Source organism: Pinus tabuliformis, chromosome 4_2, assembly GCF_031772625.1.
Source record: "Pinus tabuliformis cultivar Carrire ecotype Pingquan chromosome 4_2, CPIR1, whole genome shotgun sequence".
Lineage (NCBI taxonomy): Eukaryota > Viridiplantae > Streptophyta > Pinopsida > Pinales > Pinaceae > Pinus > Pinus tabuliformis.
Genome location: NC_142304.1, coordinates 719243612 through 719262391, shown reverse-complemented (window position 1 = coordinate 719262391; position 18780 = coordinate 719243612). Strand labels below are relative to the sequence as shown.

The window sequence follows — 18780 nt, the reverse complement described above, 5'->3', positions numbered from 1 at the left end:
CTCAAATGTATCATTTGTTAAAATGACCTTTTCCATTACTATTTATAAGGATGCCCTCCACTACTGCATATGGATATATATAAATATACAATATTTAATGTGTATACACACTCATACTTTAAAAAATTACAAATCTAGTATCTTTTATGGCTTCTTATGAATATTGTTTTAAATTTTTTCATTTCAAGGACATCGTTTCGAAAGGGAAAAAGGGTGATGAATATCGGCCGGACTACAAAATCTTTCAAAACTCTATCAGCTGTTAATTGTTAAGCTCCATTGATTTTACACAAAAGCTACCTTGATTTATGGAATTGCAGCTTTTCTATTGATTTTACACAAAAGCTACCTTGATTTATGGAATTGCAGCTTTTCTTAACTTATGGAAACCAACTGCAATAGTTTCCTTAAGTTAAGAAAATCAACTGCAATTACTAAATTTATAATTGGGAGCTACTAAAGTGGTCCATCACTTTGATCTGATCTCTACCTTGATTTGTGGTTTTTCTAACACATAGCTTTTAGAAGCTTGATGGAAGCTTAGCTATATGTTCATCTGTTTGGTCCCCAAGCTCATATCTCAATCCCCTTCAGTTCTACACCATCTAGCTGAGATAGCAGAGCTCGGAAGTGCCTTCAGACTAGTTGTCTTCTTCCTTTTTGCATGCGCAGCTGGAGCGTGGTGTTTCAGAAGGAAATTGCATCAACAGTTTCACCAATGGCTGGAGGTAATTCGTATCCCTGGGCACTAAGTTTCAGTGATTCTTTTAAGTTCTTTCCGCATGCAGAATCGTTGTTTAAGTTTATTAGTTTTCTAACAGTTGGTATCAGAGCGGAGTTTACCTCTGCCTTGGTGTGGATTCGAATATTTTGAAATGAATTTTATTTTCATTTATTCGACTGAATCTCATCGTCAGTTCTGTATTGCTTCGTTTCATTTCATTCGCTGGTGTTGTTTCTGCTGCTTCGATGCTTCCTCCACTGTTGTTCTTCTTCTCCCCTTATTGTTTTAATGGGGTTGTGGAAGTAATCTAATCTTAATCTAATATAGAATAATAGTTTGTGGCCGCTTTGGAGGCACAAACGCGGAGGGAAACCTTAATTCACTCCGCCTTGTCCACTAATGGCGGCATCATCGATTCTTTAATGAATTTCTTCAGTATCTGTGCATTCGGAACGCAGTGCTCTTCGAATATTTTTATGATATTCGATAATCAATTTACTACTCTGCCGCCGACCATACCGCTTGCCTTAATTCAATCTTCGCTGAAGATTGGAGGCCGACTTTTAAAATTTCCGAGTTGATTGCGCGTAGGTGAGTATTCTGCGTGTAGTCAAGTTCGCTGGTTCCATTTAGTAACTTAAATTGGAAGTTATTTATATTTTAGAGCCTCTATTGACTTTACACGTTTCAAGAGGTTAATCGGCAAATTCTTGTTGGTTGTTTACTATCTAAGACTGCAAGTTATTGCCGTTATTAAATATTTTGAGTGTGATAAAAGCTTAAATTCTGGTGATTGGAGTTTGTGGGCAGAGGTTTAGATTTAGATATTGATATTGGTTTTGAGTTGAAATCTCTGCATAGGGTTTGGGTGATATGTATTTGTTTTTTTTTTTCTGCCTTAAACCTTATTCTGTCTCGTAAAATGCTGGAGGCATTGTGGAAAGAAAATTTTCTTCGCAACTGCAATCTGAAAGACTTTAATACTAAGTACTTCAAAGATCAGAGAGGTTATTTTGCTCAAAACGGTAAAATTAAAATAAAACTAAATACATAGCAAATTTACCTGGTCTCATCCCTGCTGCGTCTCAATGAAAATCCATGGCAGGGATTATTTTGATAATTTGACATACATTTTTGTGATGAAAAATCGTTCACAAAACTCTTGGTTTATGTGACTTGGTTTTGTCACAAGCACGTGGGTTTGCTTCTTTAATAATGGAGTTGGTTATATATATATAACTAATATTATATTTAGACCACAATTAAAACCCATTCTGAATTACGTTCGGGACTCTTGATGGTATGAAACGAGATTTTTTATGGGTTAGTACATTTGAATTGTTGAGATTTTTTCAAGTAATCTCAAGTAATTACATATTCAAATTCAATATTCAAGTATTAATTACTTATTACATGCTTTCAAGTATTTATATGTAATATTTTGAATATGTAATATTTGAATAAGAATATTACGTGCTTATGTAATATTCAAGTAATTATTACTTTCCGAGGCTCTTATGGGTTAGTAAATTTTGTTTCAATTGTCTGGAAAAGTCATACCCAGAAGAAATTTTGAAGTTGTGTGTGTACGATACGGGACTTATATCGGTTTTAATATGATTCACAATAATGCTAACACTACATGCAATTAGCATTTAAAGAATAAACAAAGGCGATTTACAATACGTCAAAATATTGTTCGTTAAAAAGCTATTTCGTGATGGAATTACTGGAATATACCATTCTTGTATTAAGAATATGAATTTACAGAGAGTTTATCATGGCATAGCTGGGGTTTGATTTCATAGTCAACTTACCCATGCTGTTAGCTTATTTAATGCCTTAGATAAAGGAAATTCCAGATGTATTTTTCTTAAAATGGCTTTTGCTCCAATATTTCCAAAGCGAGATCTGTTGCATTTTGATTAATTTAGTGGAAAACAGACCTTTATTGATTGGAGACACCAAATACCTTTAGAGCTGCTTAATCTTTTTTGCCATTCAATTTTTCTTCAGCAATTCATTCCTCAAAGTATTGAGGAAGTACATAATTATGAGGTTATCGGTAAAACTTTGACTGTCAAAGTGCAGCGAAAATCAAATTAGTTAATTTGGATAACTATATATAAAATCAACAATGCAAAATGCAAAGTAAATTTTATAATTGATTACATATTTATTGTAAAAATTTACATTGAACTTACATTTATGAACATTTGTGATTAAAGAGAAATAAGAAATGGTTTATTTCTCATTTGGGCATTCAGTTTTGATCCTATGTTTATTTCGCATGAAGTTCAGATTTAGCGTTGTTGAAAATTAAGTTTTTGTGAGCAAAATAGCTTGTTTGCTGGTCAATTTTGTTGTTTTATAAACTTAAGGATGGAGCCTGAAGTCAAGCCAGCTAGCCTTCGAACTGCATTTGCTATGCAAATGCAAAGTAGATCAAAGCTGATTCAGTCAATCTCTGGGTTAAGTTTATAAATTGAACAATCAATTTGTAGTCATTTTCGGTAATGCTGACTGCTTTTGATTTTGCTGGAGAATTATTACAGTTTTATGGAGTTTATTAAAATGTCATTTTGACTTACTCCTTTCAGCAAACATTATTTTTCTCTCTGGTTAAGTTTTGTTTATGCAACAAAATAATGTCTAGTGATCCATATGATTTTAATTAATTAGAGAATAGCCACAGCATATTTAATTAAATACAATTATATATTGATTGGCAAGATCACATAAAGATTATTTAGACATTAAATTGTAATTAATTACACTGAATATAATAAACTTTATCCCACAGGAATTTTTATTATATTTATGTGATTAATTAGGATAAAATTTCATAACCTACCCACAGGAGTTATGAATTAATAAGTTTTATCATAAAGTTTTATTGAATCTGCTTGAATTGAAAATTTAGCCCACAGGCAATTTTCATGTCATTTGATTCAATTCTTTTTAGCATGTTTTACATTGGTAAAACGTAAAAGTTCATAAAGTTTTATTGAATCTGCTTGAATTGAAAATTTAGCCCACAGGCAATTTTCATGTCATTTGATTCAATTCTTTTTAGCATGTTTTACATTGGTAAAACGTGAAAGTTCATAAAGTTTTATTGAATCTGCTTGAATTGAAAATTTAGCCCACAGGCAATTTTCATGTCATTTGATTCAATTCTTTTTACCATGTTTTACATTGGTAAAACGTGAAAGTTCATAAAGTTTTATTGAATCTACTTGAATTGAAAATTTAGCCCACAGGCAATTTTCATGTCATTTGATTCAATTCTTTTTACCATGTTTTACATTGGTAAAACATGAAAGTTTATTAAGCCTCAACATAAGCATGTGATTCTTTATTTTGATGCAGTAGTACAACTTGCAAATTTCTCTGAAATTCGTTCTGACATTCCCGAACTTGAGGAAGTAATCTCGTTTGTTTGTTATGAATCTGATATGGTTAATGTTAATATTAACACATGGTGGATTGATTCTGGATCAACAATTCACATTTCGAATTCCTTGCAAGGTTTGCAAAACCTAAGGAAGCCAGTGGGAAGTGAGCAAAGCATCTTATCAGGAAACAAGATGGGCTCGCATGTGGAAGCTATAGGAACATGTTATTTAGCTTTAAGTAGTGGTTTTGTTTTGGAGTTAGAAAAGACCTTTTATGTTCCAAGTTTTTCTAGAAACTTGATTTCAGTTTCAAGACTTGTACCTTTTGGATATTCCTTAAACTTTTCAGAAAAATCGTTCAGTCTATTCTATAAATCTGATTATGTTGGGAATGGTATTTTGTCTAAAATGGTATTTACTGCATTAATTTACAAAACAATGTCACATATGATTCAATGCATGTTCACACTGGCACTAAAAGATGTGTTATTAATGAAGTTTCCTTTAAATTATGGCACCGGAGACTAGGTCATATCTCCATAGATAGAATTAAAAGATTGGTAAATGAAGGAATACTTAATACTCTAGATTTTACTGATCTTGAGACTTGTGTGGACTGCATAAAGGGAAAGCAGACCAACAAGTCAAAGAAAGGTGCCAATAGGAGTTCAGACATATTAGAAATCATACATACTTACAGATTTTATTGTCAATCTCACAACACTAGGATTGTAAAATCAAGAAATGCAAAGTTTCTTGAAAATGACTTGATCAGTGGGAGCGATCAAACCAGAAACATAGTTTCTGAGAAAGATCATTCAGAATCTCAACCTTCCACTTCAAGTGAAAGATTGGTTATTATTCATAGCACCCCTCAAGTACAAACTAGTGTTGAACAACCAATTGTTGAAGTTCCACAAGCTGCTGACGATATTCCAGTAGATCAAGGAGTTCAAGAGTTGCCAAGAACTTTTGAACAACAAGTTGAACCACATACTTCTCAGGAAAATGATGGTACAACATTAAGAAGATCTACTAGACCTAAGAGATCAGCAATTCCTAATGTATGCTCAAGTCTGCACAAGACCTGACATTGCATTTGTTGTGGGAATGTTGGGACGATATTAGAGTGATCCAGGTTTAGACCATTGGAGAGCTGCAAAGAAAGTAATGAGGTACCTTCAAGGGACCAAAGACTACATGCTTATGTATATCTTGTTTTGAGGCTGCTTTACATGGTGTATGGCTTAAGAATTTCATTTCTGGGCTTAGAATTATGGATTCTATCTCTAAGCCATTGAGAATATATTGTGATAATTCAGCTGCTGGTTTTATGGCTAAAAAAGTGGGAGTTGAAATAAAGACATCGACATTAAGTATTTAGCTATAAGGGAACGTGTTAAAGAAAATAAAGTGGTCATTGAGCACGTCAGCACTGAGTTAATGATCGCCGATCCTTTAACTAAGGGCATGCCACCGTTTAAATTCAAGGATGATGTATTGAATATGGGACTTGGTTCCATTATGAAGTTTTTCATTGTATGGACAATGATATTTTAATGAAATTCTTAATTATTGTGATATTTTTTCTCATATTTATGTGCACCTTAAGTTGATTTGAGAAAATTCATTTAAGAAGGACCAAGAATAAACATAAGGTTTATTCATTAAGAAATTGTTGCCACATAAATTAGAATAAGAATAAATGCATAGTAATACATGGAAGATAATACTCGTCATAAGAGGACTTATCGCCATGATTCATGTATTCATTACTTAATACAGATTGTCAATGGTTTTTGAGACATTAAGTTTGGAAGTATGGACCAAGTGGGAGAATGTTAAACTCCATTGATTTTACACAAAAGCTACCTTGATTTATGGAATTGCAGCTTTTCTTAACTTATGGAAACCAACTGCAGTAGTTTCCTTAAGTTAAGAAAATCAACTGCAATTACTAAATTTATAATTGGGAGCTACTAAAGTCGTCCATCACTTTGATCTGATCTCTACCTTGATTTGTGGTTTTTCTAACACATAGCTTTTAGAAGCTTGATGGAAGCTTAGCTATATGTTCATCTGTTTGGTCCCCAAGCTCATATCTCAACCCCCTTCTGTTCTATGTTAGAAATTAAATGGAAGTTTCTAAATCTTAATGTGACCCAACTAATTAAGTCATTCTATAATTAAGAGCATTAAAGCATTAAAGCATTAAAGGATTAAAGCATTAAAGCGTTGAATTGGTATATGATGGACGTACCAGATTTAAAGTTAAATATATAAAGGATTGGGTCCTCTCTCTCCCACACAAGAGTTGTATTCTTCTCCATCAAGAAACACATAAGGAAGTGAGGGCAAGAGGAGAGAAACCGAATTCTGAGAAGAAGACAGAAGACAGAAGACAGAAGATGGCAGCCATTACATCTTCCGTTGTTAGTCAAGGTATGTCATCTTAAACAACATATTAAGTTCTGAATGTGAAATATTTGGTGTTGATGATCTTTGGGCTGTTAGTAGTTATATTTTACATTTGGTATCAGAGAAAATCAATAACTGAATATTTCCTATGATTGCAATTGAGCTTTACTCATGATGTTAATCCAATCCGTAAGCGCCCTTACTCGCTCAGCATCGTTTCGATTTTCAAGCTCAATTCTTGCCTTCAAAATCCGAGCCATGTAATTGCGCTGCCGGTGTCAAAACGCCATCCTTTAGGCCTTCGCCTGTAATGGGATCCTTCAATCCGCCTTTGGCAAACTCGTGCGAGATTGCTTTCCTCTCGTAGGTATGGCCATTTGAAATGAGAACAGGGTCGTCCTTCACTTTACCTCTCAGGCGGATCCGAATTCCATTGACTGAACTGTGTACTCTTTTCCGAGTTTCTGAAGTGATGTCCGAACTTGTTTCTCCCATTATGCACGTGATGTCATATTTATGCATTAATTTTCAAGTATTTGCAAGTAGTAAGTATAATTGATGGCGCGGAGATGTATTAAAGCAAGATTTTCACGCTGGTCAAGGTGAACTGATTTGGTTTGACGCCTGCTCTTTGCATTTCATAAAACAACTGCAAAGCCAATGGATTCGATCCTCTGACCTCTGAAATCCAACTAAAAAACCGACCAAGAAATTAAAATTTTCGTCTGCTTCACGGATACTCAATTCCATAAACATTCACATCTCCACTTGCGTTAGCTGTTCCTCTCATTAAATGTGTGATGCTGAACTCCCACCAACTTAAGGTTTATTATATATGTAATGTGTATATATTTCTTGGCTCGCTATAATGGAAGAAACCTGTACTTTGCTGGCCAATAAATAGTAAGACGCGGTGGGGTTTCCCGATGGGCCATTGGATCTGGAGGTTTTATTGAAAACATTACATGCGGTAGACCATTGGGCCTTAAGATTTTATTGAGTGCGCGACATTGCGGATTCGGTGTTTGGGAGCTTGGTCACATGGGACCAGATTGAGGCCGCCAATATTGGGTGTTTAGAAATGCATGATCTGAATATTTGAAGTTGAAATAAAGGGGTTTCAATCGGGTCTTTTCGTGCATCATTTACTGTTTTGGTAAAGTTTACTGGTGCAAAATAATTGTTTGAAATTTGGGCATAAAAGTAATTGCTCTATGACTGATTGTTTTGCATAAGGTATGTGTTATAAATTATTTATGCACATGAGATTTATGATTTTGTTAATCACCAAAGTGGTCAAAATCAGAATGCTGTTTTGCAAATTATTTATGCACATGAGATTTATGATTTTGTTAATCACCAAAGTGGTCAAAATCAGAATAATCATTTAGTGCATAAGTGACATAATGATTATTGATAGAAATTGCCAGTTATAATAATACCAATTAAAAATTGGCGTCACTAATGATAGAACCTGAGAACTTACCCAAAGGAAAGTCTTGTTCTATAACTAGTTGACATGATGAGGTTTGATAGATATTTTGATTAAATAAATATTGATCATCCAAAGATGTCAGTTCTATTTAATTGAATATATTTATTACCTACTTATGTTTTGGTATTTAATTATGTTAAGTATAAGATAGTATCTACCCAAAGGAGTGCTATATTATACTATTATGTCTACATCTGAATCGCGTTAGTTATGAGCTTATAGTTATTTCATTTTTGATTTGCAGGTTGTCTATCTTTCGTATGTTTTGAATCAAATTTAGTTGAAGTTCCTATTAATACATGGTGGCTTGATACTGGTGCTACAACTCATGTTTCCAACAATATGCAGGGATTTCTTACGATCCGAACCATAAATCCAAATGAAGATCGTTTTCTTTTTATGGGAAACGGAATGAAATCTTCAATTGAAGGCATTGGGACTTATCGTCTAATTCTAGAAAGTGGATATGTATTAGACTTATACAGTACCCTTTATGTACCTTCATTATCTAGAAACCTTATTTCCGCAAGTAAATTGGATATTTCTGGTTTTAGATGTATGATTGGATCTGGTTGTTTTGATTTATATAAGAATACTGATAATGTTGGTTCTGGTATTCTAATTGATGGTTTATATAAATTGAAACTGAATGACACTTATGCGAATTCCTTGTTGAATGTAGTAAATAATGTTGGATGTAAACGTAGCAGGTTGAATGAAAATTTTTCTTTCTTGTGGCATAAACGACTAGGTCATATATCCAAAGAAAGAATGATGAGATTAGTAAGTAATGAAATTTTGTCAAATTTGGACTTTAGTGATCTAGAATTATGTGTGGATTGTATTAAAGGCAAACAAACCAAACATAATAAGAAAGGAGCCACTAGAAGCAGCCAGCTTCTTGAAATAATACACACTGATATTTGCGGACCTATGGACACTCCAGCCTTTAATGGAGAAAAGTATTTCATCACTTTCATTGACGATTTTTCCCGTTATGGTTATGTCTATTTGCTTCATGAAAAATCTCAATCTGTGAATGTCCTTGAGACATTTGTAAAGGAAGTTGAGAGGCAATTAGATAAAAAGGTGAAAATCATAAGGTCTGATAGAGGTGGTGAATATTATGGTAAATATGATGAGTCAGGCCAGTGTCCAGGTCCATTTGCAAAATTCCTCGAAAGTCATGGCATATGTGCGCAATACACAATGCCAGGTACACCACAGCAAAATGGTGTAGCAGAAAGGCGCAATAGGACGTTAATAGATATGATTAGGAGTATGATGTCAGATTCTACACTACCTAAGAATTTGTGGTCGTATGCTCTCAAAACCGCTAATTATTTGTTGAATAGGGTTCCTAGTAAAGCTGTTCAAAAGACTCCTTTTGAGTTATGGACTAACAGGAAACCTAGCTTAAGACACCTGCATGTTTGGGGTTGTCCAGCAGAAGCGAGAATTTATAATCCACATGAAAAGAAATTAGATTCTCAAACGATCAGTGGGTATTTTTTAGGTTACCCTGAGAAATCTAAAGGGTATGTGTTTTACTGTCCTAATCATAGTCCAAGAATTGTAGAAAATGGTAATGCAAGATTCATTGAGAATGGTGAAGTCAGTGGGAGTATTTGAAGAGAAATAGTAGAAATAAAGGAAACAAGGGTAAATGTTACATTGCCTAGAATAGTTCCTCCATCTACTATTACTCCAAATGTTGTTCCAGCTGTTGTAGAACAGCATGATGATAATGAACAACATATAAATGAAGAAGTACTTCCTGAAGGAAATGACTTACATAATACTGATATGCATGAACCAAAACAAGTAGCATTAAGAAGACCTCAAAGAAATCGTAGGTCAGCTATTTCTGATGATTATGTGGTTTATATGCAAGAATCAGATTATGATATTGGAATCAATAAGGATCCAGTTTCGTTTTCACATGCTGTAGAAAGTAAAGAGTCAAAGGAATGGATTAATGCCATGAAAGAAGAAATGAAATCCATGCAACAGAATGAAGTTTGGGATCTCGTTGAGTTACCACATGGCTGTAAAAGAGTCGGATGTAAATGGGTTTTTAAAACCAAACACGACTCTAGTGGTAATATCGAATGGTATAAAGCTAGACTTGTTGCTAAGGGTTACACTCAGATAGATGGTGTTGATTACAAGGAGACATTTTCTCCTGTTTCGAAAAAGGACTCACTAAGAATAATAATGGCATTAGTAGCTCATTATGATTTGGAGTTGCATCAAATGGATGTGAAAACAGCCTTTCTGAATGGAGATCTTGACGAGGATGTTTATATGGATCAACCTGAGGGTTTTTCTGTAGAAGGTAAAGAGCAATTGGTGTGTAAACTTAAGAAATCAATATATGGGCTTAAACAAGCATCCCGGCAATGGTATATTAAGTTCAATACCATTATTACATCTTTTGGTTTTAAGGAAAATACGGTTGATCACTGTATATACCTAAAGATCAGTGGGAGCAAGTTTATTTTTCTGGTCCTTTATGTTGATGACATCTTGCTTGCTACAAATAATTTAAGTATATTGCGTGAGACTAAGGAATTTCTCTCAACGAAATTTGAAATGAAAGACATGGGAGAGGCATCCTATGTGATTGGAATAGAAATATTCCGTGATCGATCACAAGGAATATTGGGATTGTCTCAGAAAGGATATGTCGAAAGGATTCTAGAGAGATTTGGAATGAGTAAGTGTTCACCTGGGATAGTTCCTGTACAGAAAGGTGATAAATTTAGTCTCATGCAATGTCCTAAGAATGATGTTGAACGAAAGGAAATGGAATCAATTCCATATGCATCTGTTGTTGGTAGCCTGATGTATGCTCAAACCTGTACTAGACCGGATATCAGCTTTGCGGTCGGTATGTTAGGGAGGTATCAAAGTAATCCAGGAAGGGAACATTGGCAAGCTGCAAAGAAAGTTTTGAGGTACTTATAAGGCACGAAAGATTACATGCTCATGTATAGAAGATCCAATGAATCAGAGGTGATTGGATATAGCGATTCAGATTTTGCTGGATGCATCGATACTAGGAAATCGACTTTTGGTTACCTGTTTATGTTTGCTCAAGGTGCCATATCATGGAAAAGTGCGAAACAGACTATCGTTGCTTCATCCACTATGGAGGCAGAATTTGTGGCATGTTTTGAAGCCACAATTCATGCGTTATGGTTGCGGAACTTTATTTCAGGACTTGCGGTTGTCGACACCATTAGCAAGCTGCTGAAAATTTATTGTGATAACTCTGCAGCAGTATTTTTCTCAAAGAATGACAAGTACTCTAAAGGTGCCAAACACATAGATCTGAAGTATCTTGTTGTGAAAGATGAGGTTCAGAAACAAAGAGTGTCAATCATGCACATCAGGACAGAACTTATGATTGCAGACCCTTTGACGAAAGGGTTACAACCAAGACAATTTAAGGAACATGTTCAAAGAATGGGTCTTGGTTGTATTAATAATAATTGATGTATGACATTCTGAGCTCTTTTATGTGTTTCTGATATACAATTATGTGTCTCTTGTTTTAATATGGTAGTACGTATTCTATGTAATTTTAAACAAGAAAGAGTCTTATAAAGATATTATGTTTAATCATTATGATATAAGACATTATGTGGACCATTATGCTGTTTTATATAAATTATGAGTATGAATTGATGGATTGCTGGTATTGTAGTATATGGAAGGGAATGCATTGAATTAATAGTGCACAACCGCCATAACTCTCAGCAATTTATCATAGTATGATGTTCAACACTTAATATTATGAATAGTCGGGTCAAGTGGGAGAATGTTAGAAATTAAATGGAAGTTTCTAAATCTTAATGTGACCCAACTAATTAAGTCATTCTATAATTAAGAGCATTAAAGCATTAAAGCATTAAAGCGTTGAATTGGTATATGATGGACGTACCAGATTTAAAGTTAAATATATAAAGGATTGGGTTCTCTCTCTCCCACACAAGAGTTGTATTCTTCTCCATCAAGAAACACATAAGGAAGTGAGGGCAAGAGGAGAGAAACCGAATTCTGAGAAGAAGACAGAAGACAGAAGACAGAAGATGGCAGCCATTACATCTTCCGCTGTTAGTCAAGGTATGTCATCTTAAACAACATATTAAGTTCTGAATGTGAAATATTTGGTGTTGATGATCTTTGGGCTGTTAGTAGTTATATTTTACATTCTACACTATCTAGCTGAGATAGCAGCGCTCGGAAGTGCCTTCAGACTAGTTGTCTTCTTCCTTTTTGCATGCGCAGCTGGAGCGTGGTGTTTCAGAAGGAAATTGCATCAACAGTTTCACCAATGGCTGGAGGTAATTCGTATCCTGGACACTAAGTTTCAGTGATTCTTTTCAGTTCTTTCCGCATGCAAAATCGCTGTTTAAGTTTATTAGTTTTCTAACATTAACAACCATATAGACATCCATAATTCTATGGGACATGGATCCAGCCGCCCCTTGCTTCCACATTAACCGAATCAACTTCGGTAATTCCATATAACATGCATACCATCGAGTACAATCCAATGTTTCTAATCATCCATATTTCGGTGGTTCCATTCCTCCTAACTGCGTAACAAACTGCAGTTTGAAGGAACAATTCCATATAACAGGGATAGCATCGAGTACAATCCAATATTTCTAATCATCCATATTTCGGTGGTTCCATTCCTCCCAACTGCGTAACAAACTGCAGTTTGAAGGAATGGAGCTGGGTAGATATTGATGGCCAAGAAAAAGGCACGCGGTTCTAAGCTCCATAAGCTGGCAGCAGCTGGAATTAAGTTTGAGTGTGTTGTAACTTTGCATGGACGATACGTGGACACCAGGTGGAATGTACTTCGGATAAAAAGGTGTTCAAGAAATGCTGGCGAAATGTGGTGACATGAATGTTAGTATGGATGCCCATATGGGTGGGCATCCCGCTATAAAGTCTTAAAGCCTCTGCAGCTGGGTAGTTATTGATCACTACTGTCATAGTTGAATACAGATTATCTACTCTAACTGAGTGGATTACAGATTATTTACTATTCCGTAGCCTTTTTGCAGACCATGGTGAGTGTTTTCTACGATGAAATTTAGTTGTTTGGTCATACGCCTCATTGCGTTACTTGGTAGGTAATATTTCTTAATTCAGGAATATTTTTAAAATCTATATCATTAATATATAAGAGTATTATAGGGATGATCTTTTTTTTCTTTTTCTTTCTTCTTTTCTTTTTTTTTTTTGGGAAGGATCACATTTTTTTAAGTGTAAATATTTTTTAAAATGTAAAATTTGAATAAAAAGTTTGTAAGTTTATAGATTTGATTTTTCTAGTAATTTTATAGATCTGAAATTAAGATATATATACATGTAATATTTTTTCATTATTTAAGTTGTATTTTTGAATAGTGAGACAGTTTAAAATGTTTTAACCATAAAAGAAAAATCAATTGCTTTATATAATGTATATATAGTTTTTTTTTAAACTACTTCATCTCATATGGAATTGAAATAATGTGATAAGCTTTTGCTACTTCATATGGAATTGAAATATTTTATTTATGGTTTAGAGTGACAGTGAAATATTTATACTTCTCCTCTTTATTATTTTTTTTATTTTCCTTAGTAATATTTTTATTTCTTCTGGTCACTCTCAGAGTGAGATTATTGATGTTTTATACATTTTTAATTAAACAAACCAAACATTTATTCATTTTTGTATTTTTGTTATTGCCTAATTTTTTTATTTAAAGAATTTTTTTATCTTATTTTAAAAGGGACACATCCCAAACCAAGTTACCAACAATTTTTGAGCTCTATTTTTATGAAAACTCATTGTGTATTTAAAGAGGGCAATTAAACCAGAAAAATAATAATTAATTAATAATTAAACCAACCTTATATATCTTAACTATGTAACTATCAAGAGGTTAGAGGATCAAATCTCTTGAGATACAAGCATCATTTAGAGTAAAAAAGATATTTGATCCTTCTAAACCTTTAATAAATCTAAAATTAAGATAAATAAAAACTAGTGAACACCCAAGCAAAAAAGCAAAAATAATAATATATAAGAATAAAAACAAAAAAAATTAGAATTTTAACATTTTCTGTATTTTTAAAATATTTAATAAAAATATTTAAAACATAAAATTATGATTGAAAATAATTCCACTCGTAAATAGTCTTCCACCTAATTTTATTAAGTCTTTTAGTTTTTTTTTATCCTATTATCTAACAAAATAATATGTATGATTTAATAAGATAATATGTATTTTCTTTAATTTGAAATTTATAGATTGTTCTTTTTTAATACAGCGAATTAACCTTACTGCATAACATTGTTTTTTTTATCCCTGATCGGAAAGAAAGCAGAAAATGAAACATAATTGTTTGTAGTTTTCTTTTTTATCATATTAATGAATAAAATAATATGTATGATTTAATAAGATAATATGTATTGTATTGTATTTGAAATCTATAGAATATTCCTTTTTAATTAATCGAATTAAGCTTACTGCATAACATTAGCGTTTTTTTATCCTTGATCTTTTTAAACATAGTCACGGTGAAAGAAAGCAGAAAATGGAACCTGCAAATTTTCATAAACTTAAAATGAAAATCACTCAAAACTTGCCTCCCCTATTACCAAGGGGAAAAAAAACTGACAGAAAACTGAAAAAGAGAAAGGTTCTGAAATTAATTAAGACAGCCGACAGGTACCTGTACATCAACTAAAACATCCAGCGATGTAATCATATTTGCTTATATTGTAAACATTACTTGATCACTTGATCTCTCCATAGATACTATGTATTTTGCATAAACGATTTAAATAAATCGATTCTCTTTAATCTCAAGATTAAAAATAAACACGGACTTCTCGGTGGTATTAAGAATATTATATATGAGTGCATTCAGGTATATATCATGTCTATATGGGCTTTGAATAAATGGTGGAGTATATTCTTAAAATATTTCGAGATGGTTAAAATATATGAAAATTTCCACATAACTAATAAAAAAAGCAACAATTTATATTATAAATATCTATAGCTATTGCTGCTATTCTGAGTTATGTAGAATAATTAAATACAAAGCAAGAACGTCATACCTGTTTAGACAAATGGAACATTAGATGTGTCAGGAAGTGCTACACTCAAATATATTGAAGTTTCATTTTTGATCAAATGAGTTACTAGGGAGAGAAATTGACCCCTAGTATTATTGAAGGAAAATGGTTTTACAACAAAAACTCAACTAATTTAATTAACTCTCTTAAAGCTTATGTTATAATTAAAAATTACTTTTTTTCCTCTAAATTTGAGTATTATCACAGGGATGGAATTTGAGGGGCTCATGGGGTGATTTGTATTTTGCCCGAAAAATATAGTTCAAAAATTTGTAAGGCCGTAAGGCCGTCAAGATTTTTACTTGATATTAAAAAAAGATCGAGAAAGTGTGAAAACCACAAATTTAAGGGTGACTTTATTTCTAGAATATTGTAATTGAAAAGCTCTTTTCTGAGTGGGAAAATTTTTTTGTTTTTCCATATGACATGTTTTTTTTCTCAGTAAGGATTAATTCTATTAAAAAGAAGAATGGTACAATAGTAAGGACTAATTCTATTAGAAGAATGATACAATAAGAAGTTACAGCTAGGACTAATTCTATTAGAAGAATGATACAATAAGAAGTTACAGCTCAGCCAAGAGAGACAAAAACACAGACTGCCGAAAAAAATAGGCTATCCACCTCGGTATGACATGTTCTGCAAATGGTATATCTATAATTTATATGCAAATGGTATATCTATAATTTATATGGATTTGATTAGAGATATATACATTAACTCTTATAAAACGGAGATATATACATTAATATGGATTTTGAGATATATCATAAAGCCTTTGAAAATGGAAACTTTGTAGATCCAGTCATAAACCCTAATACCTATAATAGCAATATCCTAATAGTGGCCACGGGTCACCCTAGTTTCAACTATAGCCCTCTCCGAAAATTTAACAGGACAAGCCAAAACTAATGGGCAAACTCTACCGGATAATTGCAGTTTGGTTCAATTGGCTGAGCTATTTTAGCCTTCAAACCTAGCGGTGAACGACATGTTCGCCTGGAATCCCTAAAATGCATGGCTGCATTCATCTCCGGAGAAAAACAAACAGCTGCCGACCTCTTGCTCGCGTCCAACCGTTCTGCAACTTGATCGCGCAGATGTTGATCTTCTGCCTTTATTTTAAGGACCCGACTATGCAGAACTGCACTTTCAGGAGAAGTCATGTTAGAGCAATCAGAGGTACAAAAATAATGAGAAACTATTGAGAGCTCATGTGAATGCAATCAGAACCACAAGAATCATGAAAAACTATTGAGAATACCAAACAAAGCAGTATGGTCATAACAGGCCACAAGGACTATAAATCCCATCTGTGTATCAAAGTAGAAAAACAAATTAATTACTACCACGACCCGACGGGGCCGCTCGGGGCGTTTTATACAGAAAATATCTTAGGGTTAGGGTTTCTGGGGAAGCCCGCCGTCGCACGGGATGAGGAAGATATTTAATAAAGTAAGTCGGCAGCCTAACACGCCGTCGCATGGGATAAGGAAAAGGTTTACTAAACTTAGTCGGCAGCATTACATGACGTTGCCTGCCAAATTATTTGGAGACAAGGGGCTCTTAGCAGTTGATTTAATCGATAGGCGCACGATATTCAAGTTACTTCAGACGACACCCGTCATCAACCAATGCAGACGACCTCACACTTATGTTTCAAACCGAGCTCTTTGAACTCGTCGAAGTTCACTTCTCCGAAAGAGAGATAGTGATATGTGGTCCTTTAAGTGACACTGCGTTTCTCGGAACTCAGAGTGACAGTGATATGTGATCTTTTAGGCATAGTTACCAGTTTTGAATTTTTTTGATTTAGTTATTGGAGAATCTATATCACGAATCATTTTTATGTCAACGTTTCAAATTTTAATTGGGTATGGATTTGAAACGTTGACATAAAAATGGTTCATACTGTGGATTCTCCGGTAACTAAGTCAAAAAATATAAACCACAGATCTCTTAAATCTAGATTTGAATTTGTTTTATGGGATATTATAATCTTATATAAAATGTAAAGTAAAATTTAGGAAAAAATTGATAATATACATTTTAAAGACTTTTATATATATATATATATATATTTATATTTTATAATAATAATATATTATAAGTATTTTTTTTAATTCATTTTAAATTTTAAATACTTTTTAATAATTCTATAATATAATAATTTTAGAGATGCTATTTACTTTTAAATAAAACCACACTTATTTTTGGTAGAGACCTTAAATCTAAAATCTAAAAAATCTAACAACTCTCTACCTATTATCTAATAAATAAATAGATATTTAAAAAATCACCATTCTAAACTTATTTATGTAGCATTTGTCAAAATAGAAATATATTTTAAAAATTAGTAATAATCTATTTTCAATCCTTCTTTATTTTTCTTGCTTTCTTGACTTTCCTACCTTCCAAATCAACAACAAATTTGAAAAATATAGTTTTTCCAATTTCACAATTGTTTCTATTTTTCTTCATTTTCTATGTTATTTTTCTAAATACCAATCTTTATCATTATCTATATGTTAAGACTTTAACATTATATACCCACAAATCCTGATCAAACTACACAAGTATATTTATCAGTTTCATCTTCTCATTAGAAAATAGAAGCTATCAACCATCAAAGGACTCATTGGGTTGGTGAGAGAAGGCATTTTAAGCCCAATTTCTGCCTCCGGTGGCACACTCCACCAACATAAGATCTAGACTCATACAAACAACATAACCAGTAACAAGGTAAGCAACTTAACCAGCTAAATAATCAAAATTTGATAGTAGATAAGAAAAGTCAATAAATATACCAAATCCAGGAAAGCAGTGAAAATCCTTTTCTCATATTTATAAAACATTTTCTCTCACAATTGCCCCATACTTCAACTAAATCTATCGCTATAACCAATGTTTACCATTAAATGTATTACTTGATTTTGTCCACAAACACAGGAACACCGCATGAGGAAATGTATGTACCTAAATTTTGTGGCAAAAACTAAGAACACAACTTAGAAAAAAGTCAAAAGGTTGCATTAGCTGTTGGAATCGAATTGGCAAATTTTCTAATTTTTTCTCGCGAATTTGGTAGCTATACTTTTAAGTGAGGTTGATTGACCCATAGTGATATTTTTAATAGTAGTTTTGAAGTGTGATTTTTTTGGAGTGTTCCGTGGATTTTTGGTTGGAAGATTTAATTTGTGGTTAAATTTTGATGTGTTGTTTAAATAGATTTTTTAAATTTATAAATAGATTAATCACTTCAAAAATTTATAAGGCACTTTCGATGTGAACAGTTTATCTGTCAAACTTGTGATTTCAATAAAGAACTCTTTTAGACAAAATCTGAAAACAAACTAGAAAACTTTCCGAAGAATCATACTTAAAGACTATTCCCTTTAAATAGAGTGATACTTTTTCTAATTACACTAATAAATATAATTTATATTGAAATTAAAATTCAGATATTTTTTTTTATCTTGTTAAATAAAACCAGATTTAATTTTAAAAGAATATTTTTAATCTGCTTCCATTCTCTTCGGCCGAAGTCTTCCCCTACCTTTTTCAATTTCACATGTTTCAATCGATAAGT

At 32.9% G+C, this 18780-nt stretch overlaps 1 long non-coding RNA gene across 1 annotated transcript; it reads right to left on the bottom strand.

Moving 5' to 3' along the window:
- Window positions 1–15866: 15866 nt before the first annotated feature.
- On the bottom strand, window positions 15867–16555 carry LOC149171571 (uncharacterized). Its single transcript, XR_016259562.1, has 2 exons — window positions 16456–16555; window positions 15867–16335 (listed from the first exon to the last, which is right to left on the bottom strand). It is a non-coding gene; the product is annotated as an uncharacterized LOC149171571 (long non-coding RNA).
- Window positions 16556–18780: the final 2225 nt, after the last annotated feature.